Source organism: Mauremys reevesii, linkage group 7 (assembly GCF_016161935.1).
Source record: "Mauremys reevesii isolate NIE-2019 linkage group 7, ASM1616193v1, whole genome shotgun sequence".
Classification (NCBI taxonomy): Eukaryota; Metazoa; Chordata; order Testudines; family Geoemydidae; genus Mauremys; species Mauremys reevesii.
This window is the reverse complement of record NC_052629.1, coordinates 110242598-110260815: the sequence shown is the minus strand read 5'-3', so window position 1 is coordinate 110260815 and position 18218 is coordinate 110242598. Positions and strand designations below refer to the sequence as shown.

General features: G+C 37.9%; 1 protein-coding gene across 13 annotated transcripts in view; it reads left to right on the top strand.

The window, feature by feature from the left end:
• GRM7 (glutamate metabotropic receptor 7) overlaps positions 1 to 18218 on the top strand; it is a 1280044-nt gene that overhangs the window by 650818 nt on the left and 611008 nt on the right. The gene's annotated exons all lie outside the window — the stretch shown is intronic.

The following is an 18218-nucleotide window of genomic DNA, read 5'->3' as shown; positions in this document are numbered from 1 at the left end:
AATTCCCTTTTTTCCTTATCAGTCATGTAACATACAGATACCATAATGGAACTTCCATAGAGGTTAACAAAAATGTTTAAAACACAACATATAGTGAGATTGATAATGGGAAAGTATTCTTCCATCTTGGTTTTTCTCTATCTTGTACCCTATAAAATGACAGAGCTATTGAGACTTATGTAGAGAAAGCAAAACTGCCAGCATCTCGCCGGAGACAGAGGAAAACATTTACATTGCCACCACTGGTGTAAGGTTATCTCTTCTTTCTGCATTCTGTCATGGTGCTGTACTAATCTCTGACTAATAATCTTTGATTAAATAATTCCATTTGAGCCTGTTATTTGAGAATCTCAATTGTTAATAAATTCAGACACACAATAGGGCCAAGACCCAAATAGATATCTTCTTAGCAGCAGGTGCTTGCCCGATTTATTTTCAGTCGTAAATTAAAATAGGTTTTCTGGTATTCATTGTGACCCCTTGCTTATAAATTGTCATGATCTCTTGCTTAACTTTAATATTTGAGGATCTCAAACTTCACTTCATTCTTGGAAGTATCCAAACAATGGAGAAAGGAACCCCTGTGATTTACAAGGAAACAGAACTGAAAAGGAAAATAACTGCCCCCCCTCCCCGCAAATCTACTTTTGCCACCTAACTGAAGCATGTTTCATTTTCTAATGAGATTTCAACATGTAGCATCTTCTCAGGTAGATAAAATGCTTCTGTTGTAAGGAAACAGTCAATTCTTCTGAAACCCCTCAGGGTATACATTTGTGAGAGCTGTCAAAATATATTGTCTATCTTCAGTTCACTGCCAATGTGCATTGTGTGGTATGCTTGATAGCCGTGTGCTTTTTGTATTCAGATTAGTCTCTACCTCACATTGGAATCTGCATGGCATTGGAATTCCAATGGTGCTTTTATATATACAAATACAAGAAATGTTTGCATGCTAATAAAAAAAAGAGATACTTCCTGAAAGTGGCATTCTTTACAGGACCCGTTAAGACTGTTTGTACGGGAGGAGAATGTGCACTGGATTTATTACATCTATGCAGGCCAGTAGTAGCAGAAGGAGCAGTGGGGGCAAGTAGTACTCAACAGAAGCAGTTAGCATTCCTGTAAAGCAAGGTGGCAGGCATCCCACCAGTACAGCTGCTTGAGACTAGTTTACCAAGCCTGCTCACAATGATGAGCAGAATTAAGATTTTTGAGGGATCAGTGGGAAGGAGAATTTGAGATGGAAGATTCTGTGGTGGAGGGGGAGAGTATTTACTGTGGATACTTTTAAGGTGATGAAGAAAAGGCAGAAGGTTGCTCGTGTCCATTAAAACAAGTTTAAATTATTTCTTGTGAGCCTGCTATTATTAGCCACTGCACTGTTACATTATGCATGATTCTTCACTGATCAGAGCTGAATAAACTGCAGAATGTTTCATTAGTGATTTTCCTGTTTATGCTTATTCTTCTAATCATAGACAGCCCATTACGATGGGTTTTGCTTTTCTAGTCAAATTAACAAAATCGCCTTCCATCTGTTAATATAAATATTTTGATAACTACCATTGAATGTTGTGTAAACACATAAGAAATCAAGGATTTCATTGTGGTACTGTAGGGTAAACACACACAGGAATTTAACTGCCTCCCCATGAGACATGTATTTATAGGGATGTATACAACTGCCTTGCTACTTTTAGAGCTGATAAGAATATCTAATTGCAGGTGAAGTTAATGTGGTTATACTAAATTTGGAGGGTAGAGGTGTGTTTCAAATTAACTTACCTCTGTTTCAGATTTGCTTTTACCAAGAGGGAATCACATATAACTTGCTCTTTTCCATGCTTCTCACCTTTTCTTAGTAATTATAAATTATGAGCACTTCCTTCCATAAGACTAAAGATGCCAGTGTTGCAGCAGGCAATTTAATGATGTCACAATCCTTATTTCCAATAATTTGAATTTTAAAGTCTCCCAATATGTTTTTTTGTTTAAAATATGCACAAATCTGGGTTCAGAGGTGTAATGAGGACAGGATATGGTATTAACTAATAACTGTTAAGCTTTGTTCTATTGTGCTAGAATTGTAAGCAGTTAGTCACCCACATGCACAGAGTTTGCTGAGCTTTTAAAAAATCTCAAGTGCGAGTGCACTTGTATACAGCTTAGAGAGAGAAAACTATGGGGAACTTACTTTATGATGTGACTTTTGGAAGCAACTTGACAGCCATTTAGAAAAATACTTAACATTCACCAATTTCGCTGGTTCCTCCTCCCCCTTAGGAGTCAATTGAAAACAAATATATTTGTCTCATTCTTTTCCAGCAGTCGAGTATACCCAACAGTATCTTAGCAGCATCCAGTACTTCCAAGTCAGTATGATTCATTGAATCAATAATTCTAAGGCACTACCTAAAAAGATGGAGAATGTGATGTGACCTATTAGATGAGTAATGATTGTAATGTTCAGCAAAATGGCTGGGATATATTTTGTGAGAATAACAACATCACCACACTTCAGCCAAATTGTAGAGATTCTTTATTTTGTGTTTGAATATTTACTAGTTAGCACTTTAAACATATATGATCTGCCACTACTATGTTATGCTGCTGTACCAGATATGGACTGGTCACAAAGCTTCCTTATGCATTCCAGATGTGTTCATCATAAGATCCTTTAATGCTCTGTCACATATGGCTGAATTTCATTTAAATAAGGTATTTTACACATAGTGCCACCTAGTGGCAGAACGTTTAATACAGTTTAGAATTCCATTGCATCTCCCCCTTTAAGTTCTATATTCCTACCATTTATGATATTTACACTATCATTCTGTCTTCGAAGTTAGTACATATCAACCTAAGTGTCTGTTTTTCTAATTACATGACCTGACCATATACAAACTTCATCATCTGACTGTGGTTGGTCATCTTGTTCTGCGTGTGCCACCTGTAGAGTTTGTTCTGTTGATTGTTCTTTCTGAGGAATACACTGTAGATGTCAATGGTTTCTGTTGAACTCTCCATTGTCAGCCTTGATCACATATGATTTAGGCGCTGAAATCTTTTTCTTTATGATAGTTGGAGTAGTCCATCCTTTTTCTTGGGCTGCACATATATTCCAGAAAACTATGTCGGACAACACCATGCTTAACTGAGAAGTTGTTTGAGCTGGTAGCAAAACCAGAATTACAAGAACAAGAAGCTGGTTTCAGAGAAGACCAAAGCACACATGACTAAAGCACAAATATCCATCACATGACTGAAAAACGCAGAATACAGTCACCCAATGATCATATGCTTCATTGGCTACTCAAAAATATTTGATACCATCCATCTATGAGTTCTCTGGATGATACTGACAGACATGGAGATTCCAAAGCATCTAAATGAACTCATTGCAAGTCTCTACCACTAACACCAGGCCAAATGGCAAAAGGTGAGTTTCTGGATTATTTTTAAAAGCAGTTCCCATTCTGTTAGACATCAGGAGTTCTTTAAAAGAACCAGGACTATGCCTCCTTTTTAAACAAGAGTTTCTTGTCATAAGGACAATAAAATATTCAGATGTAGTTCAGCAATTTATTTGTATCCAGGATACTTGTACTGTTTTGTTCTGTTATATGGATCTTGGGTTTCCTTGCAACAAATTTAGGACCAACCCTGCAAGCGTCTTCTCACTGGCAGTGCCCTATACCTACAAGGAACCCCACTGAAGTGGAGCCAGTTTGAATTACACTGTCAAATGCACATTGATTTGTCAGGTCTTTCTGAGTGCTGGGTTTTATTTGCATAGAACAGCTTGCAGGATCAGGGCCTTAGTCTCAAACTAAAGTAACCGGATCTGCTTCATATTCTTAGGGCAGGTGGGCTTTTTTTTCTCGTTTGTACATAGAAATAATATAAGCTTGCAATAGTTATATCTATTAGGCAAAGGAACGCTTGCTTTCTTTCTTAATGTGATTTTGTTTTGTTTTTGTTTTTAGGTCAAATTCATTACTGGAATAAGTGGATATTTGTTCCTCTTGCTTCATAATGAAATTTATTGTTTTTCTTTTTTGGCAACTAATACATCAGCATACACTTAATATATTCCTGTATATTCTTTGTGGCTACAATTTGAACAAATGTTTTGAAGTGATGACAGTGAAAATTACTTTCCCTTGCCTACATTAACAAGTAGGTGTCGTATGTTTTAATTACTGCGACCAAGCTGCAATTACAGCTGATAAACATATGGAGATTAAGCTGCTAAAGAAATGAGAGATTTACATTTTCTAAAGGAAATGCCACCTAGAATAATAGAAAAAAGGCAGAAGCGGAGGGAGAAAGACAATGATGCCAAACATACTCTTTATTAATAATTACAATACTCTACACTTCGGGTATTTAGTACACTGCATGTTAGGATCTCAAAGAACTTGACAAACATTTAATTAAATTAAACTCCAAACACCACTGTGAGGTAAATAAGTTGTCATTGGAAATAAACTTGGGCACCAAGTGATTGTCAGATATTCTAAACTGTGAATGCACAACTGTGATGGCAACAGCTGCAAAATGAATGCATGTATAGTTATATAATCATACATGCAAGTAGTCTGGACATACTATTCCAGTAATAGTTGTACAACTGCCAAATATGAAGGTAATATAACCTCTCTAATCCGACTAAATATATTCCTGTTTATATATCGAAGTATCACGTTAGCCCTTTTAGCCAGTGTCACACCTGGAGCTTATATTCAGCTGATTATCTGTCATGACCCTCAAGTCTTTATCAAAGTCACTACTTCCCAGGTTAGCATCCTCTATGCTGTAGCCATAGGTGATTTTCCAAAAAGATCACACAGGATGTCTGTATTGTCTCCCATGTTATTGCCCTGACCCACTGGTTGTCAGGCCTGTCATTTCACCACAAGGCTATCATTTTTCCCATCAAGATTCATGTATGAACAGTTTTCCCTGCATTTGGATGTTAATGACTGTAACCCGAGGCCTTCTGGGGAGGAGTGTTTTGAAGATGACAAACTGATGAACACTTTGGGCACTGAACTTGAATGTTTCTGAAGATAGTGGAAGGACCAAGGTTGATGATCTAGGCACTTCTGTAGGGTGGATATTCTATGATGTGTATAAATAAAATGGAGCTTTGAGAGCCTGGTAGCCTGCTTCAGGGAAGGCTTTAGTGAAGAGCTGCCCTTCTCTCTTGCTATGAGCATGTGAGATTGTGGTGGTGTTGTGCCATGTCTAGTAGCTTCATGCATGTCCTTTCAGACAAGAATAGGACACAATGCCATGTCTTCTTGTTTAGTGATGGTCAAGGACATCAACTGACATTTGGTATTGAGGAAAGTTTATTATTATTCAGCTAAAAATATATTGAAGGAAAGAAACAATTGGTTTTCTAGTCCCTGTTGAAATCCACACATTAATTGATCCATAGCATCCTTTAAAATCTATTGAAAATGATGCTTCTGTGCCTTTAGTGCATTACAGTAAATGTCTGCCCAAGTGTAGAAATATTGATATATAGCAGAATATGGTTCAGTGTAAATGGCAAAAGAGAGAGGGTGTGACTGACAGAGAAGATGGGATTTACTTTTATAAATGATGACAGAATATTGTTCGAGAGAGTATGTTTGCCACATACTTGATGCTGAAGTTTCTTTCCTGAGAGAACCAGAAATGAGCCTAAACCCAAAACCCTAAAGTCAAACATCCCTTGAACTTCTAATTCTACCTTGGCAGCTCAATTTCCTCTCTAGTTAAACCACAAGCGGGCACATCCTTAGCTAATGTAAGTTGTTAAAGTCCATTGTTTTCAATGGATTTCTGACAACTTAATGCCAGCTGAGGCTCTGTCCCCAGATGTTCACTAATAGAGAGACATGAGCCTCTTACATAATCTTATCTTCCTACCAATTTACCCCATGTGGAAAATCCATGACAATATCTGAGTTTTTAATCCTATGTTAATGTGAGCATTTTCTATATGGAGATAGGTATTTCATTTTACTAAGTTGGTAGCTTGGTTTCATTTATTTGTTGTCTGAGAATTTCAAGGCAAGATATACTAGACTATGTATGAAGATACTGCATTCTGTATCTTGAATAAAGATATTTACGTTATAGTATACTCTGTTTTACAGTACTAGATACCAAGATGGCAATCCTAAGAAATGATACATTGGTGTGGTGATGGTAAGACATAGAAATTCATAGGGCTTCTTGTGGCTGTACATTTTAGGGTAAACTCACCCAGTTGTCGAGTCATTGCAAGACCTTCTGTGACACTTGAGACATGGAGTGGGGTGACTACATGGAGAGTTTTCCGCACTCAGCAGCTTCAAATAGTTCATCAGGATTGATTATCCATTGGTTTTGTGCTTTGGGAACCATGGTCCCAAAACTTCTATATTGACTGGACTAGTGACTGTAGATGGGTTGTATGCTGCCTGTCCAGGGCCTGGAGAGAGAAATTCCATTCCTACCTCTACTCTTGCTTCCTTCCCTATTTACTTGCATTTTACCTTTCTGCTAGTCTTACTGCATTTAAATCTGTGTTAATAACTTGAGCAAAATATTGTGGGATTCAGTTTCTTGCCAGAACTTGGCCTCATCACAAATGCCGGCACAGATTTATAATATGATACACTGCAATCCCTTACATTTTTTATACATCTGTTGAACATAAAAATTTCAGCATCTGCTCATATGTTTCTAATGCTGACAATGGTGAAGACTAATTCATCTGCCTCCGAAATTGCCTATATAACATCAATGTCCTAAAGGCACGAGTTTTATTCCAGTGGGCTGTTGAAGCGTGTAGCGAAACTCCCATTGAGTATGTGTGATATTTTTAAAGGAACTTAGGCACCTAGAGAGGCAGGTAGGCACCTAAGCACTTTGGAAAATTCCATTAGGTAACTAGCTGCAACTTTAGGCAGCTAAATATCCTTAAAAACTATCCCTATGTGATAAAATGTGGTGCTTTGTGAGTAATGGGACACTTCATGATTTGAACTAGAAAGCCAGAGTTTGTGGGCCAAATTCTTCTGTGTAAAAGCCAAATAAATCTGCAGGGCTTCCACTGACATTCAGTAGGATATAATGGATTTTAATCGGCACATGTGAGAACAGAGAGGGTCCTTTGTCTCTTAATTACACTGTCTGTGTATACATTGAGGAAAGATAAAATGTAGACTCCTCCCCCCACCCCAAGATTCTAATTTCACTATAAGTTGGAACTTTGAGTAGTTAGTTTTGTGAATGGTATTTCACTGAACAGTTAAATCACAATTGTGCAATTCAGTTTCTAAACCAAGCTCAGGGTAGAAAATATTCACCACAGTTACCACAGATTTTCCTTTAGAGTAATAAACACAGAACACTTCAGCCATAACTTCTTGCTATTAACATGCAGAAATGTTAATTGCCACCATTTCATATTTTCCTTTATAATTAATAGAAATGAGATTCTAATGCTTTTCATGGCAATTACTAACAATAGAAACTAATTTGCTTACTCAGTGTAGGGGAAAGTGTAACATTTTAAAAGAAAATTGTAAAATTCATTTTAAAATGCATCATTTTTCCAATATATTGGTTGGCTATATTTCAAAATATAAATGCACCTAAGAAGGTTTTCTATTGTGTTAAAATTCTTAAAGAAATGTATCCGGTTAGAATAGCACCTTGAATTTTGGTTTGGCTAAAGGCTTGTTGAAACTAATAGAAGAGGAAGATAATTCCTAGATTGGCAACTTTATTGGCCAGGTGATGATGGTGATATAGATGGCATGTGGAGTAATTGTGGTTGCCAAAGACTTTCCATAATAAATTCCTATTTTCAGTTGCTTATTACTTTCTCAAAGTTGCATCGTTTTAGATGGGGGGAAAAAAGGTCACTTAGTATTTTTCCCTCTAAAGACCATGCCCCATTCACTGCACATGTAGGTTGGTGACTAACACAGGTTTGTATCAACAAACTGGTCTAATTGCGCAGACCTATTCACTGCATTAATGGTATGGTGTATCCTGAGTGAGGTGGCTGTCCATCAGTCACTGCAGACATTGAATAGTGAATAGTGAAGGAAGCAGGGGACTGCTGCCAGAGAGAGAATGGTTTTGTGATTGAGGTAGTGGACCAGGACACAGGAAATCTTGGTTCTATATCCTGCCTCTGCTACCTACAATTCTTCTGACCTTAGACATGTCATTTTAATCTCTCTGTGCCTCAGGTTGGCATCTGAAAATGGGGAAATAGCACGAATACTTCCTGACTTCATGAGGTATTGTGAGGATATATTCATCTAGCTTCGAGGGACTCACTTATAATGAGGGATGTTCTAATTTATGCCATCTGCAAGGGGCCAAAAGTACTGCCCAGGATGAGTATGGCATTGGATCACCGTAGCCATTTCCCTTTTCCCTTCTTGGGGGAGTGTCATATGGGAGCATTTATGTCAGCTCTGTGCCATGGGAAGATCACCCTTGTGCTGGAGTGATACTTTTGAGCTGGTTAAATCTGCTTCAGGGTTGGATTCTGCCAATATGGCAGTGTAAAACAGCCACATTGCACCAGAGAATCTGGCCCATGTTGGCTTATCCTCACTTGACAATGGGATGGCTCTAGGACAGTATGTGGGTGGGGGGTGTGACACCTGTCTCACAAAGGTACAGCCTAGTCTGAAAATGTTTTACTAGCTGCAAAATCTCATTTCATCTGAAAACTCTGTAAAATTCTAATCAGTTGTAGCAGGTAAAAGGGGGAAATCTTGTTTTTAAGAACAGTTTCCCAGGTTTAACACTGTCCCCTGTGACTTTTCACTAACATTACAGGATGCTAGGTATATTCAATTAAATTCTGCATTTAACTGCAAATAGTAATAAAACTTTTTTAGTTAAATAATGATGTAGTACGTAGGCGTATTGTGTGTGCGTGCAAGGACAGTAAGATCAATGGCTGCACGGCAACTCCTCAGAGATGTGGACACTGAAGGCTGCCATTTATCATCCATATGTGTACCCAAAATCATTCAGTCTCAAGATTTTTATATACAGTACGAGTAATCTTAAGAACCACACTTCCTTCCAAACAGAATAGTGTGCAGCCTCTGCTGACTGCTTTGCAAACAGAAGTTCTAAGCACCCAACATTCTTTCAAATCAGAACAGGGAAAAAAAAACTTTTGAGTCCCAAAGTTACTGCTGCCTCCTTCTCTAATGTCTCAACATGAAACCAACATAGACACGATCACTTTCTTTCTTTGTATATTCAAAATACAGCTCTGAACATCAAATCCATTACTTATTAAGCAATGAGTTTATGAACTTCCCAATATGGAGGAAGTTGTGTTAACAGTTGCCAAAGTATGGAATTATGGAAGTCACTTTGCTTAAAGTTAAATGTTTTATTTTTTTCTATAGCAGTACAATAATTTCAGCACTAAAACTCCAGCATCTCCATCTCTGAATTTGCTGAGCAGACAAATAAATACCTCCACAGGAAATTCCATCTGTGGTTGTGTTTCTGCTTTGAGAAACAAACCTCAGTAATTCTAACTTTTTTGTTTGAAAATTTGCCTGGTCTGGCTAAATCTGGACTGAAAAACCTTTCAAAGCAAAAAGAATTACCTAAAACCAGTGAGAGGCAGGTAGTCCGTGTGAATTATGGATGTGTCCTCCTCTGTGTCCCATACACAGGGATGTGAGTCTGTTCCAGCTCTCAGCTACAATGCCTGTCTCTCTAACTCAAGCTGAAGAGACTCATGCTTTTAGCTCTGATTCAATGTTCATTCCTATTGTTGACTAAGATTGCAGCTGTCAGGGTTAAATGTCATTTGCAGTCCATACTGACAGTATATTAATTAAAGATGAGCCTGAATCAAAAGTTATGCCAATAAACTGTATGAGGTTGTAGCTATGAGCTGTGTGCATCAGTCCTAATAGAATCAGCACTTCAGTTGATATCAATGGAACTGCAGGCCCTGGTCCATTGGCTTCAATATGGTTAAATCCCTATGGATTTAATTTAATTTAATTCTTATGGTTAAGTAAGAATATGGTTAAATTCCTATATATACTGTATTGAGACTTGAGAGGCTAATGCATTTTGACAGCTTGAAGTTGAATCTACAGTTTATAGGATATATGTAAGGATGTCACTTATGTATAATGTATGTGTTGCTTTGACATCAGTACCGTAGAAACGGTCATCTTCATTGTGGTAAAAACATTAAGGGATTAATTTATGCAAAAAGATTTGCTGTAGTTTACAATGAGAGAAAAAAAATCTTTCAAGCCACTCAGGACTGAATTTTTCAATTTCATCTGATTAGGAGAGAAGGCTGTTTTGTTGTCTTAAATTATATTTCTTGTGTTTAAATCTTCTGAAATGTTTGCATGCATACGGGAATTATAAAACCCTGTCTATATCTAAATCAAATATTCCCAATATTGCTACACGAATCTTCCAAGGTAATAAACTTTTAGTACTCTTGGCAAGTTTTATGACTCGATGGGTCCACTGTGTTGTGTATCATATTTCACAGTAGTGTACCTGAATAGATTAAATCAATTTTATATGCTAATTTGTTTTTTTTCTGTACCATGAACCATGATTCATGCTTCCTAAAATTAGAGATTATTGGAATAGCATTTAAAGAAAAACAGTTTAGGCACAGGTACAATATTATTCCAGCCTCTTTTGTACCACAAAAATGTATAATAGAAGGTAGATATGGAAAACAATGTATTCATAGATCCCAAGGCCAGAAGGGATGATTGTGATAATCTAGTCTGACCTCCTATATAACACAGGTTGTAGAACTTCCCCAAAATAGTTCCTAGAGCAGATCTTTTACAAAAACATCCAATCTTGATTTAAAAATCGTCACTGATGAAGAATCCACCATTACACTTGGTAAATTGTTCCACTGGTTAATTTCCAGTCTCAATTCATTTAGCTTCAACTTCCAGCCATTCGCACATGAGTCCAGTACAGTCCATTTCCTTTCCAGTTCAGGATTGATACCTATTGTATTATTTCCTAATTTTTGGCCAGTGTAATTTAAATATACCAATTGCTTGGGCTTTTTGTCAGTTTCCTTGATAGATTTCTCTATAAACTAATCAATCTCACTGTCTGGAAGCCCCTTTTCCCTTGATATTCAATATAAGCATTCATTTTCTTAATTTCAGCCCATTATTTTTAGTGATATACTTTTTATTATTCTAGGGAAGGATTTTATTATTTGGGTGGGGGGCAAAAAAGATTGGTATGCACCTAACTCCCCTTGTCTAAACTTGTGGCTTTGAAAATCTCTTCTGTTGTGTTTGTTTGCACACTGCAATCACCCTGGAAACCCAGATTTGCCTTTGATAATTAGATAAAGGTTGCCATTGTATTTGCAGGAGGGACTAACCTGGTAATGTAGTTTAGTTATAAAGGCAATTGGAAAAGTATTTTAGAGTAACTACTGTACTGAGGTATTGAAAGGCAGGGTTCTCTAAATGGTGTTAATAGAAACACATAATACTCTATATAAAAAGGTATAAAAGTACTATAAAAGATACCGTGGAAGGATTTCTTGGGGCTTCTTGGATCTCTGTATTAAAATTCAGCAGCAGTTGAAGGAAAAGTTGGGGTGATGCTGATAAACCATCCTTACTAGAGACAATTTGTCTCTGAGTTGCATATAAATATTTCTAAGGAGCAGATGTTTTGTCTCTGGAATGCACCAGATTGCACCAAATGGCAGGTATTTTCAAAATTTGCTAGAGGAGAAAGCCTCTAGACTCTATAAGGTTTTCATCAGTTCTCTTGAAATTACACAAGCAAAGCGCTGTGCTGCTCTATCACTATACTCAAGTCAGATTTTCAGGAACCAAAGTAAAAAACATTTCCAGCAAATGCATTTAGTATAAGATTGTTTCCTCCCTGTCTGTGTAATTTTATGGTTCTCTATAGTACTCATCCCCTTCATATATTTCGTACACCTTGGTTATGATTACAAGAGAGCATTGTTATTGAAATGAGAATATGAATAAATAGGTTCCTTCACCCCTTTTGCTGCTTTCTGTTGAACCTGATCTGCCCCTGGGACTCTGGGATTTATCACCGACCAAGCGTACAATGTTCACAGGAGCCCTTATTTAAAATATTGGCAACCCATCACTGAAATATTTACATCTTCAGGCTTCTCATATGCACCATAGATTGTATAGCTAAAAATGTTTGCAACATAAATTAGAATTTGAGTTCTTCTCTGTTTGCCTTGATTTCTATGCTGTATCTTGTTTCAGGGCTTTCTGCAGTATTTTGTTCCATTCTTTCATGCAGTAGAAATAAAATGCACTCTCATACCCTATTCAACTGTTGCTAGGTAGCTGAGCGCATAATTCATACGTGGATGAAATTATCATTAATCTGTGATTTATCTCTGAAGAAAAGAGATCTTCCAAATCTTGCAGAAATCAGTTCAGTGTTGACCTTCATATAAATGTTTGACGTCAGCTGGCATCCTATTGCTTTTAATTCCGATTTGGTTCACAAGGAGTAAGCAGATGTTTCTCATCATGAACATTTAATATGATCCATTTCTATTTTAAAATTAATATATTTGGCATTCTTTTTATTTTCCGTCTGGGTTTTAAGCTTTTAGGGTTTGGTTCACATAGGTGTTTTTCTGCAATCATGGGGGCTATAAACTTTATATTCAAGTTCAATTTGTCTGGAGGGAGGCTTGGTTTGGCAAAAATCTGACATTTATGTTCTCCTTATCAGGGTGCTCATTAACTGCTATTTCACTTTGCTGAAAATAAGGTAACTGTTTTGTGTTTTTTTAAAATATCTTTTAGTTGAACATGAAATATCCTTTTCTAAAAGGGAGAAATTGCTGAGAAGGGAAGTGGTTGTGGAAGGAAAGGAGGGGCGTATTAACTATGTGCTTGATGAGAAGTAGACAATATGATGATCTGGAAAAGAGTAAGAGAAGATGCTCTAAGAAACAGAAGAACAGTGCACTAAAAATACATCTAGACAGAGAGAGAGAGAATACTAGGGAACAAATGATATGGCAGTATTATCCAGAGAAGAAACAAGTAATGGCAGACAGCAGGTGTTTTGAATCTGATCTAATTTCTGTGAATTGCCATCCATCAATCTTTTGCGTTAAATCTTTATTTCTAAATTTGCAGTTTGTGGAGTCCAAAACAGATTACACGGGGTCCAGGCTGAGTGACAGGGAATACTGTGATGTTGCAAAAATTAGAAAACATGGGAAGACTCCCATTCACTTCCAGGGGGGCAGTATTGCACCCAAGTAGTTTTGGCCATATTCAGTTTATGCTGATAGTAAGATCAGATTTGAGGAAAACCTGGGAAAAGGGAACTCTAGGAAGATGAATTTTGTTCTTACTTTTTGTGGAAAAATTCAATCTGTGAAAGAATGTCTGATACCAGGAGAAATACTGGGGAAAAGGAAACCTCTGAGGAGGAGGTTTTTATTACTTGACCAGAATTCCATGGGCATTATTTTTTGGTGTTTGCTTTGGCCTCTAGTGCCCACAAAGAACTTTCCACATGGCCTTGTGAATTATTCCACATGCATGCCCATGTAATCGATATTCACACATCCATACATCTATCTCTTTCCACAAATGTACTTTGCTCATAGGAATGTTCAGTGCAAAAGGTCACAGATGCCATCAGTGTGTGAATCAGTGGTTTGTATTTGAATGTAAGTATTCACACAGCTCTTCTTAGGAGACAATCTGGTATAAATGCTTTTTTTATTATTTTTTTATTTTATTTTATTTACTGTATATTGACATTAATGAGTGTGGGAGGCCTGATTCTACACCACTGAGATATAAATGGAGTTTTGTCATTGACTGACTGTTTCCATTTCTCATGATTTTATCATGAGATTGATGACATTTGGTGGTTTTTTTGAATGCTTGGGATTGGTAATACTGCATTGATTTAATGGGGTGTAGGTTCAGGCCTCTAGAGAACATGATGTCTATAAAAAGTATGTAGCTTTAATGTTGGCCTTCAGCATGTGAAAATATTCTAGTTTTATCTTTTGCATTTAAACCTGTCAGGAATACTTGTCTCAATTGTCACCACAGCTGCTAGAGAGAAGTTCCCAGGGAGTGAATGTGTGTTCACCCAAATACAGGTCTTTTAAGTCTATAGCTTCATTTTATGTTACTATGAAATGGAGCTTACTGCTCTGATTGTGAAATTGTAATGAGTGTGGGATAATTTGCCTAAGCAGGTCTCATCTCCACAGTGTGTACTTGACAAAATAACCAAAAACGACAAAAACACCTTTGTATTTTAAACAACACACCACCCACTGTATGCAAGTATGTAGATGGACTGATGCGATATTACAGTGCTAGTCAGAAAGGATTTGAATAAATGCAATTAGAAAAGGAAACAGTAACATAAGGATGCATCAGCAATAAGTGTAATGTAACATACCTATGAAAATGTGAAAAATTATTTCTCTCTTGCCTTCTGAGGAGTTAAAGTGAAGCCAAAAAATGGTAATACTCCAAATGTTCTACAAGCATTAATCTCCCAATCTTGCTGTCTGGTAAGTATTATCCCTGTTTTATAGAAAGGCACACAGAAGAAGAGAAGTTATGTGTCCTGCCCAAGTCTCTATGGAGAGTCAGAAGCAGAAATGTTCCTGACTGCTTCTTCTGTACTCAGATTGCTAGACCATGCTGCTTCTCCAAAGAAGGAAGTTGTAGGAGGTAATTAAGGCTATGTACACTAGCAGCACATGTAGGGTACATGTAGCTACATGCTGCAGTGAAAAGCCTGCTGCATCCATGCTGGTTTGGGCAAATAGAGTGTGTAGGCAGTGTATTCTCATACATACCCAAACCCATCAGGTGTGTCTTTACTCGCCTAAGCCATATCTCACTGGCTATACTACTATTTATACCCATGCTAGGGGACTTATGCACATATATACACACCACTGAAAGACGTGTGCAGTATAGATGTACTTTCAGAATAGGATATGGATTGTGAATAATGGAAGACCAGGATTCAGAGAGAGAGAAGATGAGGAAGATGAGCTCTGTTTAAAGAATAGCTTTTGCAGCTCCCCCACAAAAGTACTGAGGGCTAAAGCAATCTCCAAAACTCAGGGAAAATTGAAAAATATCCCTAGTCTTACCAATTCAATTATCAAATACAACTTTAAAGGACTCAGCCTGCTGCTCTGGGTCACAGAGTACATAAATTGTTTTGGCAGTTCATGTGAAGACTTTTATTAATATGTTTAGTGAGTCTCCAGACATCAGGCATCATGTGAAGTGAGCCAGAGAGGTTTTCAAGATGCCTGGTTAAACTCTCTTCCATGGAGTTTCACCCATTTACACCAGCAAAGAATTTCCTCTGCAGTCTCAAATTGTGGAACCTGTGTGCTTTTGAGCTATGACATTTCCATTCCTGAGGTGAGCCATGGAATAATATATGCCAGTTATTTGGCTCTTCTTCTGCCTCAGGACAAGGTGGTAGTAGATTGAAATAGCTCATATATTCTGGCTGAATGATCTTGGGATCAGAGGGTTTGTTAGCCAGGGAAGAGAGTTTGAGGGAGCACTGCATAATGATGATGACACTGCCTGAGGACAGCAGTCCTCCCACTTCACTGACACCCTACTCCAGCATGCAGAGAACAACCTCCTCCTCGGCTGTATTTCTTTGTGTGTGGGGAGCTGCCATACATATCTGTATTTCCCTTTCATGGTCGTGCAGGTGTTTATTCCTGCCTTATCTTTTAAAGACTGGGCCATATTCTCATCTCACGTCAATGAAGCTTTGGCTGCTTAACCCAAAGTTGAATGTGACCTACTGTAATTGGCCACATGTCCACATTTGCTTTTCACTCAGGGTGTCATGCGGTATGAGGTCAGAGATTGATTCTCAAATGAGCCAGCCTTTCTAATGAGTAAATTGTCTTCCCATGAAGACAGAGTCCAGGACTTTCTGGAGCTCCAAGAGCCTTGTGCGACCCAAAGCTGCTGTTAACAGTTTGCCGGTTTGCCTTACATAAGGCCTGTGTTCTATACGGTCATTGACAGAAGAAAAGGAATCTGGGGCAAGAGGTACAGGATTAAAAAGATTCAAGAACATGAGAAGGAAGAGGTGAGTGAGATAACTGAGTAAGGAGATAATTGATTTAATTTTTAGCCACAACTACCTCTTTTGTCAATGAGTTTGGTGTTCCTTGCCCACAAAGAGGGGTGGGGGGAGGCATTTGCCAAAAACAGACATTAATTTCCCTACAAAAGGAGGCAATGAACCACTGAAAGAAATAAGGATAGTGTCTGAACAGGTGATCAGGAAACTATGACCAAAGTGTGACAATTCCTGGGCCAAAAGATCTGTCTGGGAATGTTACAGGCAGCTGCAAAAGAGGTAGATGGCTGACCTATAGAAGTTAAAGGCCTGTGGAACAGGACGTAAAATTCCTGTGAAAGAGGATGAAAACCTGCTGTGACACTTACATGCTTAAGAAAAGTTTTGAGTGATTCAGTAAACTGCAGACATGTAAACGACACTTCAGCCATAGGGAAGCGACCAAAGACACTTATCAGAGGAATTATGACTGAGGAAAGAATAATCTGCATGGGCTCACAGGATGGTCTAAAAAAAATCCTATGACTAAAGCATCTCAGAGGATTACATTCAAGGCAATACTTTTATAACATTCCTGCTCAGATTAATAGCACCCAGAGGCAGTAAGTATGGTGATAAGACCAGTGTATGTGCACTATTGTTGACACTAGGGGTTCTTCTTCAAATCCCACCTTGGTACCTGAACCTCCCTGTTTTTTTTTCTCATCCCTGTGAATTGTCTGCTAACATAAACAGTTAGTCTCACCGCCTCTCTATGATTATCATGTGCTCCTTCTGTTTCCTCCCACAACACAGGTTGCTTTCTGGGGTATATGCTGCCCTACCTATTGAGCCGCATGGATGGTGTGAGGAAAGTAGGACACTTATTTGGTGTACATTTTAAAGGATGAAAGGATAGAGCCGGGGAAAGAGGGGGAAATGACTGTCCTGACTGGCTCCCAGTGCCTTACTATGATGATTAGACCCCACAAACAAAATTCAAAGTTACAAGTTATGGAGAAGAAACTAAAGAGAAAATTTAGGATTCAGGAGTTATTGTGGATACAACTTTCACTGTGCTGCAGTCCAGGTTGTACATTTAAGACACTGTGGATATCCTGTAACTAATAGTGTGTTTCACAAACCCATAAAAGTAAAATACTTGAAAAATATCTGTTTATATTAAATATGTATATGCTACAGAGCAATTATGTAAAGAATAATCTACCACACACACACACACACAGATAGATATCTTTAATTGCTTTGTGATATGTATATGGGATATACCCTATGGTGACTGATTATATCATTGTAAAACACAACTTTTTGGAATAAATTACCTTTAGTGTTTGACTCAGCACTTCACAAACTAATAAGAGAACATCTATTTAGACATTATTAAGAACCCTAGAGACAGAACAACCTAGTTTCAGAGAAGCTTAAAAGAATTTAATGTGTCTGGAGAAAGAAGTAGCAAGGACTGGAAAAAAAATGTCTTTACATTTTATTTAATTTTATACTGAACTTAAAATAAAGGCATAGAAGGTGTCCTAAGGGGAAACTGCCCTCTACACCTTTTGCTGGGGAGGGAAACTGGAAAGGAAATAAGTTTTCTCATGAGCATGATAAAGCAGTTTTTAAAAGGACAGTAGGTGAGTTTCTGGCTGATTGGTATGTCAAGTACTGGCATGCACCAGGCACCCCACATTGCCTCTAGGACCTAACCTCCTTATCCAGGAGTGAAAGACAATGGAACTGTCCTCCTGAGGAGTCAGGAGGCTGCATCTCTTATATAAAGCATAGGTATTTGAGTATAAACTATACTGCCCCAGGAGAGAGTACACTAAATACTCTATCCATCTTTTTGCTATCTGAAGCTGGCCACTAATATTTGGGAAGGGGAGGGATGTTGCAGGGTGAGAGACAAAGCATGGCCACCTCAGAAGGAGAGGACTGGGGGACTGAGCAGAATGTCATGCACCTTCCCTCTTTATAAAGTAATGAGTAGATCTCTTTGTACCCCTTAGGTACCTATAGCCCCTGTAAAGGTAGGATCCAAG